Raw genomic sequence first — 20,603 nt, forward strand, 5'->3', positions numbered from 1 at the left:
TTCTTGATACTCTTATAGTGCAAGAGATATACAATCACAGAGCAACAGGTTAGAAGGGTCCTTTAAAGTACATCTAGTCCAAACCCCTGTCAAAAGCAGGGTCAGCCTAAACCAGCTGTTTTAGAACCTTGTCAAGTTAGGTTTTGCATCTTTCTTTATGTGGGTTGTGAGATTCCACAATCTCAGGGGAAATTCCAATCCACTCTTTGACATTGCGAGGGGAAAGCAAAGCCAAAGAAAAAAAAAGAAGTCTTACTGTCTAAGCAGATCTTCCTTTCTTCCTTTCTTGCAATTTCTGCCAGTTACCAATTTTTCCAGCACTGGTCACTTCTGAGAACAATCTACCTCTGCTTTTTTTGTATAATCTGTATGGTAGTTGTATAACTTGGCAAAATCTCCCTTTATTCTCTTCTTCTTAAACTCGAACATATCAAGTTATCTCATTCTGTCTTCATGTAAAACGTATCTCAGTCCCCTGAAAATCTGACCTCTAATGAACTTGCTCCAATGTGATAATGTTGTTCTTATGCTGAGGTACAAAAATCTGGACACAATAACCCAGGTACAGTCTCTTAAGTGCTGAGTAGGTACAAGTCACCTCTTCCTTCCAGTGCTGGCTGCACCCCTGGTAATTCACTATGTAGTTGACTACTTTTGCTCTCAGTACATGTCACTGTGTCATTTTTAACTTGTCCACCAGGACATTCTGGTCTTTTTCTGTAGAGTTTATTTTTTTTTTCCAGCTGGTACCCAATACAGTTGTTGCACCTGTCCCTAGCAGAAAATTGCATTTGTTTTGCTGAACTTTAGGAGGTTAGTTTAGACCATTTTCTAGCCTGTCAAGATCTCAGTGAAGAGCAGTTCCTCACAGCTTGGCATGGCTCAGGGCATTTGGTCTCATTGTACAGGAATTTCAGATGCTTAACTATAATAGCTCCAGCTTGGAATCCTGAGGAATGTTACTGTCGTATGACTTTGTGCTATTACATCACAATATCGGGAGGACCAGCCAATTTATTCCTACCTTCAAGTCCATTTAATAAGTCCATAGCCCACCAATGTAGCAGTAAGGATACTGTACAAGATCACATCAAGGACCCTGATAAAATCAACATCCACTCTTCTTCCTCTCAGAGGACAGCCAGGAATCTCATCACAAAAGGCAAACAAATTGGTCGGACATTATATGCTCTTGGTAATTCCCCTTTGCCTTTCCTCTTCTTTGTTCCCAATGACAGTCTTGTTCTTCCTGTGTCTGGACATGGCTTCCAGGTGGAGCTTATCCATAGCTTTTTCATCTGCCATTTTTAAGGCTTTAGGTTAACGAGCTTGTGGGTTTCCAAATAGTCTTTCTTGTTTTTCTCAAAAATGGTTGTAGTGTTGCCTTTTAGCAGAAATTGGAAGAATCCTCTGATTGTCATGACCTGTCAAAGATGTAGAGAGTAGACACACAATGACATCACCGAAATTCTCAACAACTTCATATATATATTATTTGATCCCATGGGCTTGTGAATTGCTCAGGTTGCTGAAGCTACCTAGGTATATAAAACTACAAAAGTATAAAAATATACCTCAAAGTATTTATTTATTTATATGCATTTAATAGCATTCACACACTCTCTCTTATAGCAGTGATGATTAGTAAATATGATTAATTTTAATTCCTTTTGAACAGAACATGAGGCTGGTTCAAGGAAGCCAGTTCTATTAAAGACATTGCTGAGCTGGAGAGATGAAGAAAAACAGTGTGGGGGAACCATAACTATGAACAATTCTAGATTTTCCTAGTGGAAAAACTGAGAAAAAATCAATGCCTATTGCCCTGTTTGTCCACATGTCTACAGATATGGGTTAAACTAGGTCGAAGAAAACTTATTTCTATCTCAGCAACATTCTTCCTATTGCTACTTCTGTATGTTGTCCACAATTAATTCATCAGTTATTGCTCATCTGAAACCTCTCTGAATGTTATTAGGTATTGTGCTGTCAGATATTAGCTGCCAAATACCCTACCTTCAAGAACAACAGCTTCCTAGAGATATATCAATTTAATATTTTCTCAAAGTTTCAAGAGGTCAGTTTAAATAATGAGATATTACTGTAATTTTGTAAGAAACATAAAACTAAAATAAAAATTATTATTTTAATACTTTTAAAATAAGCTGTTTATAATATGTAAAATATTATTTATATGGAAATGATATGTTTTTATTTTGCTTTTAAGTCCATAACTAATTGTTGAAGAGTTGAAGGTGGGGGAGAGATAAGTATAATTATAAATATATTAAAAAAACCCAACAACCCTGTGTTTATATGTCTCTTCTCCTTATTTGAATGAACTTAGTAATGATGTTCGAAAGACCAGACTAATAGGGATTTGAGAGAAAGCATTTTTGAATTAAATAATTACTAGGATAATGAAAGCTTGCAATAATGCTGAAATTCTCAGTAAAGATGTAGATGTAGTTAAACACAGACAAGTTACTGTCCTCTTCTGTGTACAAGTACCAACAGGAGAAAGCACCATTATGTCAAGTTGCCAGTTTGCTGAGCAGAGAAAAATAAAAGCATCAAAATTCAAAACAAGCTACTTTCAAAGCAGCTATTTGTTGGTAAATTTCCTGACTTTTGCTGTCAATATGTGTCAGCATCACTTTGATATAAACATCAGAGCCTAGCCTCAAGGCCACGTTGTTCCCCTTAGACTAACCTTAGGGGGTTGCCAGTCTGTTGCCTAACACATACAGTAACCTCCCTCATGTATGGTAAATTACTTGTATGGAAAATACAGTCATCTGAAACTTGAAATGCACTATAGCACAAGAGTGACAGGTATCCCATGGACTCTACTGTGCCCAATGAGACTTTCAATGTTCCTGGAACAAAATGCCTGTGTCTGTGGGAATTCAGGAACTGTTTTGTGAAAGGATCAAGCACCTGCAGTGTAACACCGGGTCTCTTTAGACTAATTCCTGTCCTCAACAAAAGTAGTGGTATCAATGAGATGATCTCATAGAAAATGTTTTCCATATCTTGAAATTAATCTTTGTGAATTTAAAGTATTACACATTTTCTTCTAGAGAAACTGTACTATAGTTTTCACAGATTGGGTCAAGTTGGACAGGATCACAGTTGGTCATCTGGTCCAACCTCCCTGCTCAAGCAAGGTCTTCCCAGAGCACATGGCACAGGACTGCATCCAGAGAGTTCTTGATTATCTCCAATGGGGGAGACTCCGCAATCTCTCTGGGCAATCTGTTCCAGCACACGGTCAAATGCACGGTAAAGAAGTTCTTCCTCATATTCAGGTGGAACTTCCACTCCCTCAGTTTCTGCCCATTATCTCTTGTCCTATTCCTCAGCATCACCGAGCAGAGCCTAGGTCCATCCTCTGGACACTCTCTGTAAATCTTGCTTTGCACGTGGGACCAAACCACAGCTAAAGTATTAAAGAAAATTTATTTCCAAGTTGAAAACCCTAAGATACACTGTAAAAGAAATTACAGAGGGTGAAAAGAGCCCAGCCCAGCCTATACCCTAGGTGCTTTTGTATTAACAACTTTCTCATGTGCATGACTTCAAAGCTGTGTTCTCCCAGCAAAGGCCTCACAAGCAGATCTAGGAGGAGGTGTTATCTCTACCCTGGAATTCTACTCCTCAGGACAGGAAGAGAATAAATGGAATTTTGCCACACTGAACTCTTCTCTGGTCTTTCCAACTGAGGAGATCTCTTGCACAAAGACAACCCTAAAGAACAACTCTCTTCTCCTCACCCCACCTTCCATTCTCAGTGCCCTTCCTCAGATACTTATATACATGGATGAGGTCCCCTATCAGTTATATCTTCTCGAGACTGAACAGACCCAGCTCCCTTAGCCTTTCCTTGCAAGAGAAATGCCCCAGTCCCTTAATCATCTTTTTTGTCCTCCACTGGACCTGCTCCAAGAGCTCCACGTCTCTCTTTTACTGAGGGGCCCAGAACCGGACACAGTGTTCCACATGAAGCCTCACGTCTGACTAGAGGGGCAGGATTACTTCCCTTAACCAGTTGGCAAATGCTCTTCCTAATGCACCCCAGGATACCTCTGGCCTTCTCGGCCACAGGAGTACACTGGCTCATGGTCAGCTTGCTCTCTACCAGGACCCACAGGTCCTGCTTATGTTGGCCCCCAGCCTGTACAGGTACCTGGGGTTATTCTTGAGCAGGTGCAGGACCCTGTATATTTGCCTTTGCTGAATTTCAGACTATTATTCTCCGCCTAGCTCTCCAACCTGTCAAGGTCCTTCTGAAGGGCTGCACAGCCCCCTGGGGTATTGGCCACTCCTCCCAGCTTTGTGTTGTTCGCAAACTCACTGAGGAGGCTTCTGCCACTTCATCTAAATCGTTGATGAATAAGTTAAAAAATACTGGGCCCAGTACTGAACCTTTTCCTTGTGGAATAGAAGTTTTCCTTGTGGATAGAAGTCTTGGTAGTAAGGGTAAGAAAGCTGCAGATAAGTAAATATTTGTAAAGGAAATTCCTTTTTTTTTAATTTGTTGAAGTTAATAATTTTTATATATTTCAGACCTTACATAACAATTAAATCTTCTGAATAAATTGTTTCCTTCATAATGATTTATTTTTTCCCCAATGGCCTTTGATTGATGACTTTTTTTCTAACAACTTTAGATGACTCAAAACCTGAATGTAGATTTTGGAAAAGTGAGTAAATTGTGTCACTGATATTCCTCTAAGTTTCTCAACTTTAATTTTTTTCTTTTTTGCTAAAGAACCTGAGTCTGACTTTTTACAGCTCAAGGGTTCACAAAATACTAAATATTTTCTTTTCTACTTAAAAAAACCCCCAGATTATTATTACTGATCAGGTATGTTTAGGGACTCACAACTATTTCATTGACACTGATGCTTAGTATTTAACAAGGACTGTGTAGGTAAGGTTCTCAGAGCACTAAAGCATCCAGCCCCCTACAAAAATAGAAATTGATATTTGATTTTCTTCAGTTCAAGCTATTAATTTGGTTTATTAATGAGTGAGAGAAGTAAAGGGTAATGACTCCATTCTCTTTATCACTGATTACTAATTGTCCATGAGATAGGACCTGAAATCTCAGAAACCAGAATTAGCCTGATTTAAAGAATCAGGAAGATTCAAAGGCTGCATAGTAAATGCTAAGCATAACATACCTCAGGGAATCATCAGCCTAAACAGGCAGACTTGTACTCGTTGTGCTAAAAACTCAGCACATGCTTAAATTCTGTGGTGACTTGAGACCTCATTAATTTACTGCAAATTGCATATCAGAGCTGAAATAAAATGAGAAAATGAAATCAGAATCAGTACCAGTTAATAAATTAACAAAACCAGCATGAATTTATTCATTGTTTGTAATTTCCTTGGCACTGTATAGAATTAATGTGTTGTGTATATGCTGTTCTACATTGCAGATTTTCAAGGGCACTTCTGAATTCAGTCACATCATTATAGCTTGGAAAGCAAACTGGAAACATTTCCCATTCAACAAATTAATTCGCAAAATAAATTGTTTCCTCACCATTACAAGGAGTCTCAAAGAGCTTGTTATAAATGTTCTGTAAGCAACAATGGCAGCAAATAAAACATCATATATTTAACTCATTCTATTCTGCCTATTGTGTATACCAGACAATATACTGAGATAGAAACAAATCTCTGATTTATCAACACCCTAACAAAGCAGATTCTCTTTTTGTGTCTGAAAACACAGAATCAACAGTTATACCAGTGTGTATGGGGCTTGGCTTTGGAACTTGGAAAGATCATTATTTATACCATTAAAAAATCAGTAGCATTTTTACGAGCAGAAAATATAAATTCAAGTTTTTGAAAAATAATGGGAAAAAATATATTCTAGCTAATCAAATCACAGAAGTAGACCAACATTCTAATATGAATGTGACTCTTTAATTCTGAGCTAACTTCCATAAAACCTATTATTCAAAAAAGGCTGATATAAATTGAATAAAAATTAAATAAAAGAAACATAATTAAACCATATCACTTATTTAGGGTTAATGTTTAGCTTTGGTGACTGGTATAGAGCTAGAGATATCAACTTACACATGAAGAACCAAAATTTTATTTCACCCAGATTATGCTAAATTACATTAAATTTTACTTTGTATGGCTTATACTGGTGATGCTTCCCTTAATCAAGTCTGTGTGCAAGTGTGTAGAGTGCGCATAGATATACACAAAACTTTCAAGGGGACAGATGTGTGGTACTAAATTTTCCTTCCCTAAGAGCCTGTAAAGCAGTAGCTGTACAAGTAAACTAGTTCTGTAAAAGCTAATACAAATCAGTCTATACAGAGATACTCAATTTTTATGATGACAAAGTATAAAGTGCCTGCATAGAGCCCTAAGTAGGTACCCCCATGTGTAATTCTCCTGTTCAGCTGCATTTCTAAAACACAATTAGTATCCCACATATTATCCTGTGGTTTAGCTGGCAACCTTTCACAGTTCTTTCTCAGAACATTTATAATAGCTCTTAAAATCAATATTGGTTGTCTGAAACACTTTTTAAAGTGTCATGCAAAAGTGACAAACACTGTGTGGATCTGAAAAGAAGATGACTTTAGGACTGGACAATAGGCTGGGTTTGATGTTTGGAGGAAGAAAATGGCAATATGGATGAAAAGCATAGGGAGAAATGTAGAGTGTTGGAGGTGGGTAACGAAATGGACTTCTTGTCCTGTGTGGTTGTCAGTAGATGCTCTGTGGCTCTGAAAACTGCTACCCACTAAGAGAAGGAAGTGCAAAGGTCAGTATAGAAATTAGTATTATTCTATTACTGCTTACCAGACTAGAAAAACATATATAACTTTCAAAAAAGTTTCTTTTAACAAATATTTGTTTCTTTAGTGTATGGGTGGCTCTGCTACAGAGATTTTGGCGTTGCTGGTTGGAATAATTTAGAATGGAGTTGGCAAGGAAAATCTCAGTACCAAATTTAGTGCCTTAATTTCCTGTGGCATGCATGGGACAATGCTCCCATCTGAAAAGTTGGTTTATAAAAACAGGGTTAGTATGAGTTTTTTGCACTGATGCAGGCAGATAAGAGATTCTTCTTCTTCTTTCATCAACAGATCAGTATAACAGCACAATTCGTGGAGTTATAACAAATATCTTCTGATATTTCCTACTAGAATGAATGTAGAATCTTGAAAATCACTGTTTAAGCCCAGAACAGTGAGTGAACTACTATATGAAGTAGATGTGACTCAGATATAACTGTTTGGGGAATAAAATATAGTTTTAATGTAGCTAAATTGACAAAAAACACTGGCAACCTTGGGGGTAGGGGTGAGGAAGTAAAATTTTCCTTCCGTAGAAGGAAATTTATTTCAATTTAAAAAAAAGGTGAACTTCCCAGACTTGCTGTGCATATAAAGCATTGCAGAGTCTGGCAGAGTTTGTAAGCTTTTATGGACTTCTGGCCTTCCCTTTTGGGACTGAGCAACTTAAGACAGACTGCAGAAAGCCTAAGAGGCAATTAGCAAGAATTTGGATTGGACTTTCTTTTGCTAGGGTGGTTCATCCCAGATAGAAGAGCGGAATCATTATATAATTGTGAAAGAGATGACATAGATCAAGCTTTCTCTTGCAATTTAGAAAAAAATCCAGTTAGGTTTTCCTGGGAAGCAAGGAAAAAAAAACCAAGAAGCAAACAAAACACTGCAAAACAAACAAAGATAAAAACAGAAAGAAAGAAAATAGAAAAGTAAATGACAAAACAACTTAGGTGTTGGCACTTTGAGAACCAAAGAAATCAAAATTTGGGCCATATAGATATGTTGCAGAATCTAAAAATCAGATTACATGACAGAAAAAATAAAGACTGGTTTAACTCTTAAAATATATAAACCAAACATTACTATTAAAATATGTACAGGATTTATATATTATTCTTTCCTTTTCAGATGTGACCATTTTCCTTTGTGAAATTAAAGAATGATAAAGAAGAAACTAATATATCATTTTACAGGTTTTGTTACTATGTTTTAAATTAAGATTATTTGTAGGGATTTTGTGCCTCCACATTGGAATTAGAGAGTTCTCCTACTCATAAATGGCAATAACTTTTGGCCTTCCACCTCATCTGTTGTAAATAGTAGCTTTTTTGTGCCAAGTAGACCTGGAGTGAATTTTCCTACAGCCAGAGGTTGTGAAGTAAACAGCAAAGAGAGATCAGTAGAAGGAACAGAGGAATCTCATGATCAGGAAGGACGAACAACAGTCACTTGAATAGATGCTATTTAACGTAAAATAAATACCAGTGTTATTGAAGAGCAGCAACACAGGAGAAGGTAAGGGAGACAAAGTGAGGCAAGGTAAGGTAAAGCAAAACAGAATTAAAATAACCGTGAGAGATTTGAGTACCAACAAGAATATAAAATATTTCATAGTATCAGGGCTATAAGTCAAGGGTGTCTCATCTGCCTTAGGTTTCTTATTTTGAATTCTTCTTTTTATAATTTATTAAAAAGCGCATTTTTATCAAGACACTGTCAGCCATGAGAGCTTCTTCCTTTCACTCTACAATTTCAGTTGTCTCTCTGTGATAAATGTCACGAAGAGATACAGGATGAAACAAGATACATTGCTTTTTTTAATTTTCATATTTGTCCTCACCATACCTATTTTGCTTATTATTTCTAGTGAACTTCACATGTTTTTTCTTGGCATAAAATGGTACTAGTAGGATTAAGAAGCTGCAAATCAAAGTCCTGTGAAGCAGTAATGCTCTTGATTCCCTGCAGTGTTCAAGGTCAGCAATAGATGTGGCCTGAAGTTCTGCTCCTTGAATCTTGACCTTCACTGAGTGATTCTCTAACAACTTGGGAGGGACATCATAATTAGATAAAATTCTTGCCCATCTTTATTAAAGGGCACCAGATTAAACTCTCTGCATGTTTGATGAGAAGTGAAGTGGTTGTTTTCCCCACTTCAAATGCTTCAGCATGCCTTTTCATTAACGTTGTATCACTTGCGTACTAAATTCTGATGCTTTTGAGAGTTTCTAAGAAAAAGGAATATAAAAACCACCCTCTTTACAAAACTGTAAATCTTCTTTTGATGGAAATTCTTTCAAAGATAGTCTTATTTTGCTTATATACACTTTGTGCACCCATTTGAAAAAGGTGGCAGTTTACCTGAGAGAATTGATTAAAAATCAGTATTTTAAGTAAACCTCTGTTGCAAATTACCTCAAGCTTTCAACAGAATAGGTCATGTAACGTAATCAAAGTGAATTAAATGCTTTTACTCTTTAAATTGTTCTATAAAACTCATTGAGTTCCAGATGAGCTTTTGAAGAACAGATGATAAAATATTTATTCTGTTGCAGCTGAAATGACAAACATCCTGCTGCTCATTTTATTTTAGTAAAAAGATTTGCAAAGCAATTTAGCTCCAGAACACTTTGCTGCAGGCACTCATCAGACAGATCTTTTGCACAGCATGTTATTAGTAGAGCAAGAGGTGAGATGTTAAGTAAAAAGCAGAAAAATGCCCGTGGCATTATCAAATTGGAGAAGAGAGTGCAATTGTTTAGAGGGCGAAATTTGGGAGAAAATCTTAGTCATAGTGGACTCTCAGTAGTGAAAATTAGTCACTTTAAGTCACTTTCAATTTATACACCTCCTGATTTGCATTCCTTCTATTCCTTTTAAACTTAATCGTCTGTGTCTATTAATGCATCTGTGGGGCAAAACTGGTAAGATTCCCTTTGGAATCTATTAATGATCAGTCTTGTATCATATAGAGCTTATTGTCCCTTTTTAATTTTGCATCTGAAAATGCTGGGATGTGTTGTAAATGCCCAAACCTTTAGAAGCCAAGACATTTCAGGTTTATCCATCTGTCCATTAAGTTATTAAAAACAAGAATAAACTTTAAGTATTAATAGAGGATGGCTTCAGAGGATGGTTATCCATAAAATACACAAAGCAAAAGAAACAGTCCAACGTTCACAGTTCATTGTTATTACAGATATTCTTTTCCCATAAGGTCTGTAGGAGGCCAAATTCCAAGAGACTGCCTTGGACCTGTTGCTTTACTGCTCTGTCCCACAAGGAACCTGTATCACTGTGTGTCACAATTTCTAGCTCTCCTGTCTATGTCTACATCTATGACTTATGTCTTTGCTTAAAAGAAAGCAGCCCATCCAAAGAACACAGAAAAACCTGTTTCCAGCTCTTCAAAGGAAGATGTTTGGGTGGTGTGCATTCGTTACTTCTTGTACTTTCTAGTCATAGCTCGAATTGGCACATTTTGGAATTTCTTCTGTCTCTTGTGCAAGATTTTTGAAAAAAAGCCTGTAAGTGTACACTGTCTTCCTGTCTTCAGAGTTCCTTTAACTCATTTGCTTCATTACCATCTATTGACATTAACAGAGATGTTATGTTTGCCCGTCAGTTAGTTTTTACTTCTGCTTTTGGCAAAATTTGGTTTTCTTATTAACCACTGACCTATGTTACTTCTCCCAGTCAGCCTTGATCTACACATTCATTCATCATATCTCTGGTTGTCCTGTTTAGCCATAGTCTTTGCCTTTAATATGAGACTACATAATTTTGTAATATGACTCTTGAGACTGCCCATTCCTCTCACTAAGAACCATAAAGGCTTTGAGCAAAGGCTTCTGAAACTCTGCTAACAAAAGGTCTCAGTTCGTTAAGAGGACCAAGCACCTTCAAGTGATTTAATAGGCATATTCTGCTAAAACATAATGAATTAAATTCAAATAAATTTGGCCTTTTTGAGCTCAGTTTCTACCTTATGATCCTCATTTATGACATCTTGATTCCTGTATTTAGACATGAAGCCTGGGGAGGGTTACCTCAATTACAAATTAATCAAATGGGAAAAACCCCTACTTTCCAATCGAAAAAAATAAAATTCAAAGTTATATCTGTTAAAGATTTTTAGACATCAGTGATAGAGTAGCAGGAACCTTACCCACTCCAAAAGAGAATCAGATAACAAAACTCAATACATATTTGCTATTCAAACTTCTGTCTATTTTTGCTGTGGTTTTTGTGTCTTTAATAATAATTAAAGAAAGAAAACTTATAGTCTGACATTTCCAACAATTATCTCACAGTTTCTTTCTCAAGACATCCCATACTAAAAATACTCTGTCATACCTAAAAATGCTTTATGTGAGGGTGAATGTAAAAGTAGATTTAACAAAAGTGAGATGCAGAAATCTCAATGTTTTATAGTCCACCACAGTAAACAAGTTTATTCAAGTTCAATTTTTGTTCATTTGCTGTGTGTCATACACAGATATATTAATGTCACTGATCAATGATAAACAAGCTAAAGGTTATGAAACATAATGCCGTTACTCTGCAACATTGAACCAAGACTGCCTGGAGAAAAGAGGTAGAGTATTTTTACATCAAGCTTAAATAACGAAGTGTGGAGCTCCTTCAGTTTGCCTGTGGTTGCAGCTTTATCACCTTCACAATGTCACCGTAAACACATGCTCTCACTCTGACCTTTAATGACTAAAATAAGAATGGAAGTACAGAAAGTATTACTGACCGAGGATTTCACGTAGCTTAAAAAATGCTGCATGCTAAGGGTTTAGTGTCATAGAATAAGATACAGCTATTTTGTAATTGGTGATTTGAAAAGAATTACATTGTTGAGATGGCAATAATTCTAAAATCCCTGTTTTCCAAGAGCACTAAGGTAAATTTGCTACAGTACTTTCTCTTTACAGCTGCATTAATGTGGTCAGCTTAAATTTAAATCCTGCAGACTATATCTTATGAGTCTGGAAATTATTTGATTAATCTTTCTAACTTTTAACAGAGCCTATTTTTCACTATTTGGTTCTTGAACTTAGTTGGTACCATTTCCTATCAGTAAATCCAAAATACTGAGAAGATATTTTTATGTATGTATTTGCAAAGAGCAACAAAGAAAACCAACAAAGAACACCAGAGAATCTGGTTAGTTAATTAAAAAAAACTCAAAGCAAACAAAAAAACCAACCCAAAGATTAAAAAAAAAAAAAAAAACAAACCAAAAAACCCAAACAACTTCAATGTCAATTGTTTTATTAATAATCAGCAGTGTTTTATAAGAAAAAAAAAATCACCTTTTTCATTTGTAGTCCAGGTCAAGTACTGCATCACTAAGCAAATGTGCCTTTTAAAGGGAATTTTCATTAATTAGTGCCATCTCTTACCTGTTTAATAACAAAACCCCTCTGCTACAGCATCTAACTTCCAATCCAAATATCAAACCTTCGAACTTACTGTATTAGTTTCAGAACAGTTGAATATCAGAGAATCACAGAATCATTTGGGTTGGAAAAGATTTCCAAGATCATTGAGTCCAACCTTTGACTGATCACCACCTTGTCAACTAGACCAGAGCATTGAGTACCACGTTCAGTCATTTCTTTTACACCTCCAGGGATGGTGGCATCACCACCTTCCTGGGCAGCTCCTTCCAATGCTTGACAACCCTTTCAGTGAAAAAATTCTACCTGAATCTCCCCTGGCACAGCTTGAGTCTGTGTCCTGTCGTCCTGTCACTTGCCTGGGAGAAGATGTCAACACCTCTGCCATGGGCAGGGACACCTTCCACTGGACCAGATCACTAAAAGCCCCTGGCCTTGAACACTTCTAGGGATGGGGCAGCCACAGCTTCTCTGAGTGACTTTTACCGATGCCTCACCACTGATTAACAACAGATCATTAGCTCGGCTGCCAGAGTCTCTTGGGTTCCTGACTTCAGTGTTGTGAAGGCTGGAGAGTGACAAGCGAAGCTGATCACCAGAGAGTGGGTACTTGTAAAGCAGGATCTAAATGAAGATAACCAGCCTCCTCTCCCATGGCTCACTGCCGAATACTGTTGATCGGAAGCAAAGTGACTCCCTCAAAGCCATGTAGATAGTGCTGGGAAATGACCCAGATCTGTTGAGATCTTTATCCCGATCCAGGACTATTCTGCCTCTGAAGTCAATCATGAGAAATGTTACCTAGTTAGATTATTTATAATACTGTTCCTAAAACTACTTTTTTTAAAACAAAAGTACCAAAAGTATTGTGTTTTCTCCTGCTAAGACTGAAGATAATTATGTAATAATACCATTGAAGCATTAATGTAAATTGCTTGTGTTGCGTAATTGTGGTTCTTATATCCTGGTATGTATTTTATACTATCTTTTGAAATTTAATAATGTCAAAGTGCTTCAGGAATCTCTTTAACGTAACAGTTAACATTTCATTCACTCTACACTGACCTCTGTCTCTATGAAATGTTTGTAATCTTCTATTCTGTCTTGCGAGATAATTCTTTCATATATTCCAAGAAAAAGATCCAACAAAAACCGCTAGGAAACTAAACACTTTAAAATACCTTTCATTTTTTTCAGCCTTATCTGGATATTTCTAATTAAAAAAAAAAGGAAAAATCATAATGGACTTTAAGATTTCATATTTCATAGACATTTATAAATTGTTTAATTGAATTAATACATACAAGAGCAATCTGCAAAAGATGTTGTATACACATTTCTGTTGTCCTTCTCAATGAAATTACTTAGCTGTGCTAAATATATCTTTACTTAGACCGGTTCTAAACCATGCAAGGCTGTGGAGGTGAATAATTGACTGGTCAATAGGAAGAAAATAAAGCCACTAGCAATTTTATGAAGTTTCTAAAATTACCTGAGTAAATTGGATAGCTCTACAGGAAATGACTGCACATTCATGAACACAAGGTTTAGAATTTGCTTGCGTAAGTATCTCAAAAGGAACATGATAAATAGCTTTGCAGTGCAGTTCTTTATCCTCTGTTCTCTGTAGATTGGCTCTTCTTGTTGACTTGTCAGGCACTGCTAAAAGTAGGGCTGATGTCCCACATCCAGGTAAATGAATTGTATTGAGAGGAAATTCCAGTTAAATTTAGTATGCAGAAGTATATAGTATACTAATATACAGTATACAGAAATACCAATTTCTTTATGTCTTTAAGATATCAGGGGGATTTTTCACTTCAATTAAGCGGATAATTTTGGAAGCATTAGTGTAGGCAGCCATTTCCTTATTCATTTTGGTTGTCCATTAGCTGTGACCCTTTTAGACCTTTTAGGCCTCTTTCTAAATGCTTTTTGTACACAACCCTATTTGTTCAAAGCTTTCTATAAGAAATAAGAATCTAAATAATAACTTAAAGTCAAGTTCATAACTCTTAAAAAAAGAAACTGCACGAGGCAGAAATGATATTTTAGAATGTTAATTCATAAATGTGATACCACTGAAAGTCCCCCAGCAGTTTTCTCCTTTGGTTCAAACTCTGAATTTTATATGATAGTAATCCAAAGAATTTTAACAGCATGCAGACATTTTTACTCTGTCAAATCAAAAATGTACAGCTGTGATTCACAATCCACAGCTCAGAGATGCCCAAACTAGTCCCCATACCAGTCTTCTCAGCATGCTGACAAGCAGACGTCTAACACCACATAGCTCTCTGTGATCGTGTTCAACTCTGATGAGAAGCTCTTATAAGTAGTACGAAAAATTTGAAACTGAGAAGTAATCTACTGAGTTTTTTCATAAGAGAAATATTAATACTGAGAAATAGGAAGCTATTTCCTTGTCTGGGTGTCATGGTTTAAGCCCAGGCAGTAACTAAGTACCATGCAGCTGCTCTCTCACTCCCTCCCCTGCTCCACTGGGAAGGTAAACAAACTAAAATAAAAGGTAAAAACTCATGAGTTAAGAACAGTTTAGTAATTGAAACAAAGTAAAATACACTACTACTACTTACTACTACTACTCCTAATTTTAATTAAAAGGAAGAAGAGAGAGGAATAAAACCAAAAGAAACAAGTGATGCAAAATACAATTGCTCGCCACACGCTGACTGATGTCCAGCCTGTCCCTGAGCAGTGATCGGCCTCTTCCAGCCAACTCCTCCCAGTTTATATACTGAGTGTTATGTTCTATGATACAGAATATTCCTTTGGCCAACTCAGGTCAGCTGTTCCAGTCATGCTCCCTCCCAGCTTCCTGTGCACCTACTCACTGGCACAGTGTGGGAAACTGAAAAGTCCTTGACTAGAGTAAGCACTGCCAAGGAACAACTAAAACATCAGCATGTTATCAGCATTATTGTCACACTAAATTTAAAACACAGCAGTCTACCAGCTACTAGGAAGAAAATTACCTTTATCCCTTCTGAAACCATGGCACTGGAATTTGGTGCTTCTTTCCAGTTTAGGAAGAACATAAGTGATCTAGGCAGGATCCTGCTTTATTTTCCTAGGGAATTTTGAGGACACGCAAATTACCACTCTAACAAGATGATCCACTTGCACAAATGTTACCTTCATTTTGCTTTTCTCTCCACACATTCTCAGGACTTTTTTTATCATTGTTTCTGGAGTTTCAAGATTCTCCTGAAGAGAATTTAGCACTTCTCTCCTCAGAAGGCAACCTTTTTCAGAGTTCAGCTCTAGTGTTAATATGTTATGTGAAACTATTTGATCGTGTATCTTTTTGAAACATATTTTCTCCTTTGCTCCTTTCTGCTGAGAAATATGTGTTGACTCCTTGTACATAAGCAATTAAATTTGGCTTGTTACAGATCTTCTCAACAAATGCAGTCTTTAAGACAAAGTAATTCCTTTTTCAGTATTTTTGATTGTCCTATAGATGTACTTTGACTTAGGATGTGACATATGACATATACTTATCAGCAAATGTTTGCTTAAATTCACAATGTGGGTTAGAATTGCACACAGTTTAGAAAAAGCAAGATTTAATGTGCTATGCATAGAATTTTTTCCAAACTATTCCAACCAAGTAGCCAGAGAGAAACATAGAAAACAACTTAGACTAATAGTTTTATTTTTATTGCTCTGCGGGCTTTTCTGTTGCTGTTGTTACTTATCTGTTACTTTGTTAACATTGGTAGAGCAGCAGAAGTGATACACTTGATTTATAACTGAGCAGCAACACTGTACAAATACCACAAGTGTGGATGATTAAATATATTCTCTTTATTAAATTGATTTCCCAAAAGACTGTGCACAAGCTTGAGTGCAATACCCCCATCCATGTATATATAGTATTTAGAGAGAAATTTTCCATCTTACCCAGTTATCATTAGATATTGAACACACATAAAAGTGCGATATGTTGATCAACAGGGTATGACAAAAGTTCACATGTAAAATGTTATAGATATAGTAGACTGTCTGCCAAACAATTTTGTATAATTGATTCATTAGCTTTTTTTTTTTTTTTTCCTTTTTCTGTCCTTGTTTTCTTACAAGCAATGTTAAGCCTGCAGACAAGCAAAAAACAGATCTTTGAGCTTGCACTCTAAAAAATCTAATGGTCCAGGTTAATAACTTGGTCTGTGTTTGTGAAAGAAAATTGAAGCCATTCTTTCACTTGGTTTTGATACAGACTGCAAAAAGGAAGATATTATAAACAATGAACAATCCAGTCCCCCAATGTATTGCAATTCCAACTCAGAATTTCAACTGACCTTAAATAAAGACCACTATTCACTCGTTGTAGAAAACTGTAATGATGCTGGTAAGAAGACATCAAAGACAGTTAAGCCTGTTTTGGTAATAATGAAAGGGAAGTATTGATACGACTTTTCAAAAGCCACATTCTTCAACAGACCTGGCTAAGAACTGACAGCAGCTGGAATTTAATCTGTTTCTCCTTTAGTGAAACAATACTTACAGGATGGGAAGTGTCAAGTGGAAGGGGAGAGCTCTCATTTTCTGAGAACTGTAAAGCTGGCTTTGGCAATTCTTGAAATCCCCATTCCCCTTTTGCACAGCATCAATCATTCTATTTTATTGGAGGTGATATTGTTTCCCAGACACTAGAAGTTTAAACTGTTCTGCCTCCTGAAAATAGATCTACCCTTACAATTTGTCATTCTTTTAATTGACTCTTCACTAAGTGAATCTGCCTAGTTGAATATAGAGGTCAAACTTCATTTTAAGTAAAATGTGTGTATGTGTGTGTGTGTGTGTGTGTGTGTGTGTGTGTGTGTGTACACATGCATATACAGGTCCACTCAACCTTTAGCGAGGCACACAAGTAAACAATAAAAAATATTATCAACAAATCTTTCTAAAACACATTATATAAGAATTGCTTTAGTTCTGACTTGGGATAATTATAAGCTTTTCTTACATTCAGGGTATTTTGACTTTGAAATGGCAAGTTGAGCTAAAACTAGCATGATTTAAACCCACTCTTCACTTTAACCTAAATCAAACCATAGCCATTGTAAACAATTACTTCCCTCTTACTTTAGTGAATCTAGATGCATCTCTATTGGTGTTTGACATGAATGTTTATTGTGCACTGGTTTGAAATATGTTAGGTAGAGTTGGCACACAGCTGTTTATGTTTCCATTAGTGTTAATGAGGGCACTTTGTGTAAATTTCCATACACACACATGAAATATTCTTCTGTATGTTCCTTCTGCAGAAAAGGAGAGACTCTAAATGTTTCACAGACTTTTAGCCTTCCTAAACGGAATTCCAGTTTCTTCTAAAGCCTTTTCCATATTAAAAGAAAAAAAAAATAGAAACTCAGCCGAATAGTGCTATAAAATTTCTGTTGCATTGTTTTGTTTAAATTTATAACTACAAAGGAAAGTGTTCTACCCTTGAGCTCTAGATACATTTTTATGTAGCTTAAAAAGCCCAATTTTGTTTCTTCTTTGTTTACTGTTTTTATAAGACAACAAGCCTAAAGCAAAAGAAAGAAAATTACTGTACACAAAGATTTTCTAACTTGTTGCCTTCATACATATCTGTTTAGCATGAGCTATTGTTCTGTAACTATTACTAATTTCAGTGAATCACAGAATGGGTAAGTGTGGGGTGATGGATAGAGTTAAACCTAGAGGAGATTCAGAATTTTAAGGTAAAAAACCATTGCAACTCCCTGGACGGACTGAGGTCAACATGCTCCCCAGTACAATGAAAACATCTGCTCAGAGAAACAGAACAGTGTGGAACAAAGTGGAGGCTACATGACCCCCCTCCCTTCTAATCCCGGCAGAATGAGAGAACATCGTGGTACTGAGACCATACAGTACCTGTCAGATAAGGGAGGATGAAGATGTTCTGCTGATAAAGCCAACAACCATGTTGAGCCTCCCCCTCAAGTGCTGAACCACAACCACCTACCACCCCATTAGGTACACCAATCAGAAATAAAGTGTATTTATGACTGGAGTCACTCAAACTCCACTCAAACATAAAGAAAATAGTATAAAAGTAAGTTGGGAATAGGATGAAAGTGGAAGAAGACCTCCAGAGAAACTGCTGGGATCAGTTGATGGGCGAAGTCCATATTCTCCCCAGCTCCAGATGGAAGCCTTGGGTAAGAAATATAGTCTATACGCATTAAATGTTGCTTTTAGGACTAGAGCTTTTAGGACTAGAGCTTTTGCTTGTGCTTACCCCATAGCGTAATAGGTTGCTTCATATCAGAACTTGTGCTTGTTTAATATATGTATCAGTAGATTGCTTAAAAACACATTTTTGCAGATACTATCACCGACAACCTTTGAACCTTATTAATATGTCACAATTTGTATTAAAAAAGATTATTATTCCGTAAACTGTAAAGAGAGTCCTTGCAGTTGATGGCAGTGGATAACACCTTGGTAGGACCTGCTGAGGGGTCTTGGCTTTGTTGATTTCCCCCTAACAAGAGAAGTCCAAGTACCCTCTGATCTTGTGAATCTGTTGGTGAAGGGTCTCCTCAGGAGACATTTACAGACTGTCAGACACCAGGGTATCAACTTTCATGGGGGACCAATGATCAAAAATCCATACTCCCACCTTTCACATGACAGTAATGCTGAATGGGATGACAGTGTGTCATCTGGTGCAACCTCCCTTCCCAGACAGGGTCATCCCAGAGCACATTGCGCAGAATTGCATCCAGACAGTTCTTGAGTATCTCCAGTGGGGGAGACTCCACAGCCTCTCTGGGCAACCTGTTTCAGTGCTTGGTCACCTGCACAGTAAAGCAGTTCTTCCTCATATTCAGGTGGAACTTCCTCTTCATTTGTTTCCACCCATTGCTTCTTGCTCTATTACTTGGCACCACCAAGAAGAGCCTGGTTCTATCCTCTTAGCACAATCCCTTCAGATATCCATGGACACTGAAGTCTCCTCTCAGTTGTCTCTTCTCAGGGTTGAAGAAACGACCTTAGACAATCCTTTTGAGAGAGGACTGTTTCTTTTTACCTTTTTCAGTTAACCATATTGTTTCTTTATCCGTATCCTCCTACACTTGTACCATTTTTGCTTCTGTTTTGAAAGAGATTATTTTCCTGTCTATCCATTATCTATTGTGTATTAGATATCTGATTATCTTAATGGTTAAAGTAATATTCTGTCATTCTTCCCTCCTTCCCCTTTCTTACTACATCTCGTGATAATTTGACAAAAATACAATTTTTTTCCACTAAAGAGAGTCCTGTTTCCAACAGGATTGGTGAAATAAAAAGTGAGGGTGGGAGAAGAAGGGAATGACAAACCCCTGTTTTGAGCATGGAGAGCAGGGGTTTAGAGGGCAGCATGCTCCAAGAGCGACCTGTAGGGAGGAGGCAGGGAAGCTCCCTGTCCTGGTTGCAGATGTTCCCAGCCCAGTCGGACACGGGTGTGAGTAGTCCACTGATTGGCACAACCTCAGCTCAACATAAACTCCCTTGGGCTTCAGACGTGTTTAAGAAAGAGAAGCAGCCATGAGGGATGGGACACATATGAGGAGATGCGAAAGGAGTCATGGGAAAAGGAAGAAGAGACATGTAAGGGGACATTGTTGTGGACACAGATGGACAAACACTCTTGGAAGGAGACCCTACAGGACAGAAAAGGAGCAACGAACACCCACAGCAGGGCAAGGACACCCTTGAGGACTGTGCCTCATGATTGACCCATGCTGGGTTGGAGAATGAGGTTGACCTTGGGGGACAGGTAAGAAAGGTGTTTCCCTATGTTTTTGTTTAACTGCTTATACCTTCTTTTCTCTATACCTGAATCACTAATTAAATATTTATGTTAGTTGGAAGTAATTTATATAATGTCATTGTTGTTGCAGCTCCATCAACAAAAGCTAGAACAGAGCAGAAGAAAAATGGCATGAAAGGGAACTGCACTATTCTGAATTCTTCACCTATTTCTTTACCTTTCCATCACTGTAAATAAGCCAGAAAACTGCTGCCCAGAATGGCCTTGCAGCTGTGTCTGCTACTGGAAAGGGCAGCCCCACTTGCCAAAAGGGACAGCCTGTGTATGCAAACCTGCGTTTGGTCAGGACCTGCAATCCTCGCTTTTGATCACATCCCCCACTGTGTTGCTGCTGTACTCAGCTCTAAGAGTCTGTTTTGTCAAGAGAGAAACTGTTTTTCTACATGTTTAATAAATTCTGGAGGAAAGAAATCTCATTTTTGCATTTTAAGATTTACAAGGTATTTTTGCTGACTCTGAGAAATCCATTTGTACGCTACCTCCTTTTCCAGGCAATTT

This window comes from Manacus candei, unplaced genomic scaffold, assembly GCF_025592945.1.
Source record: "Manacus candei isolate 608988 ecotype Guabito, Panama unplaced genomic scaffold, ASM2559294v1 h1tg000075l, whole genome shotgun sequence".
NCBI lineage: Eukaryota > Metazoa > Chordata > Aves > Passeriformes > Pipridae > Manacus > Manacus candei.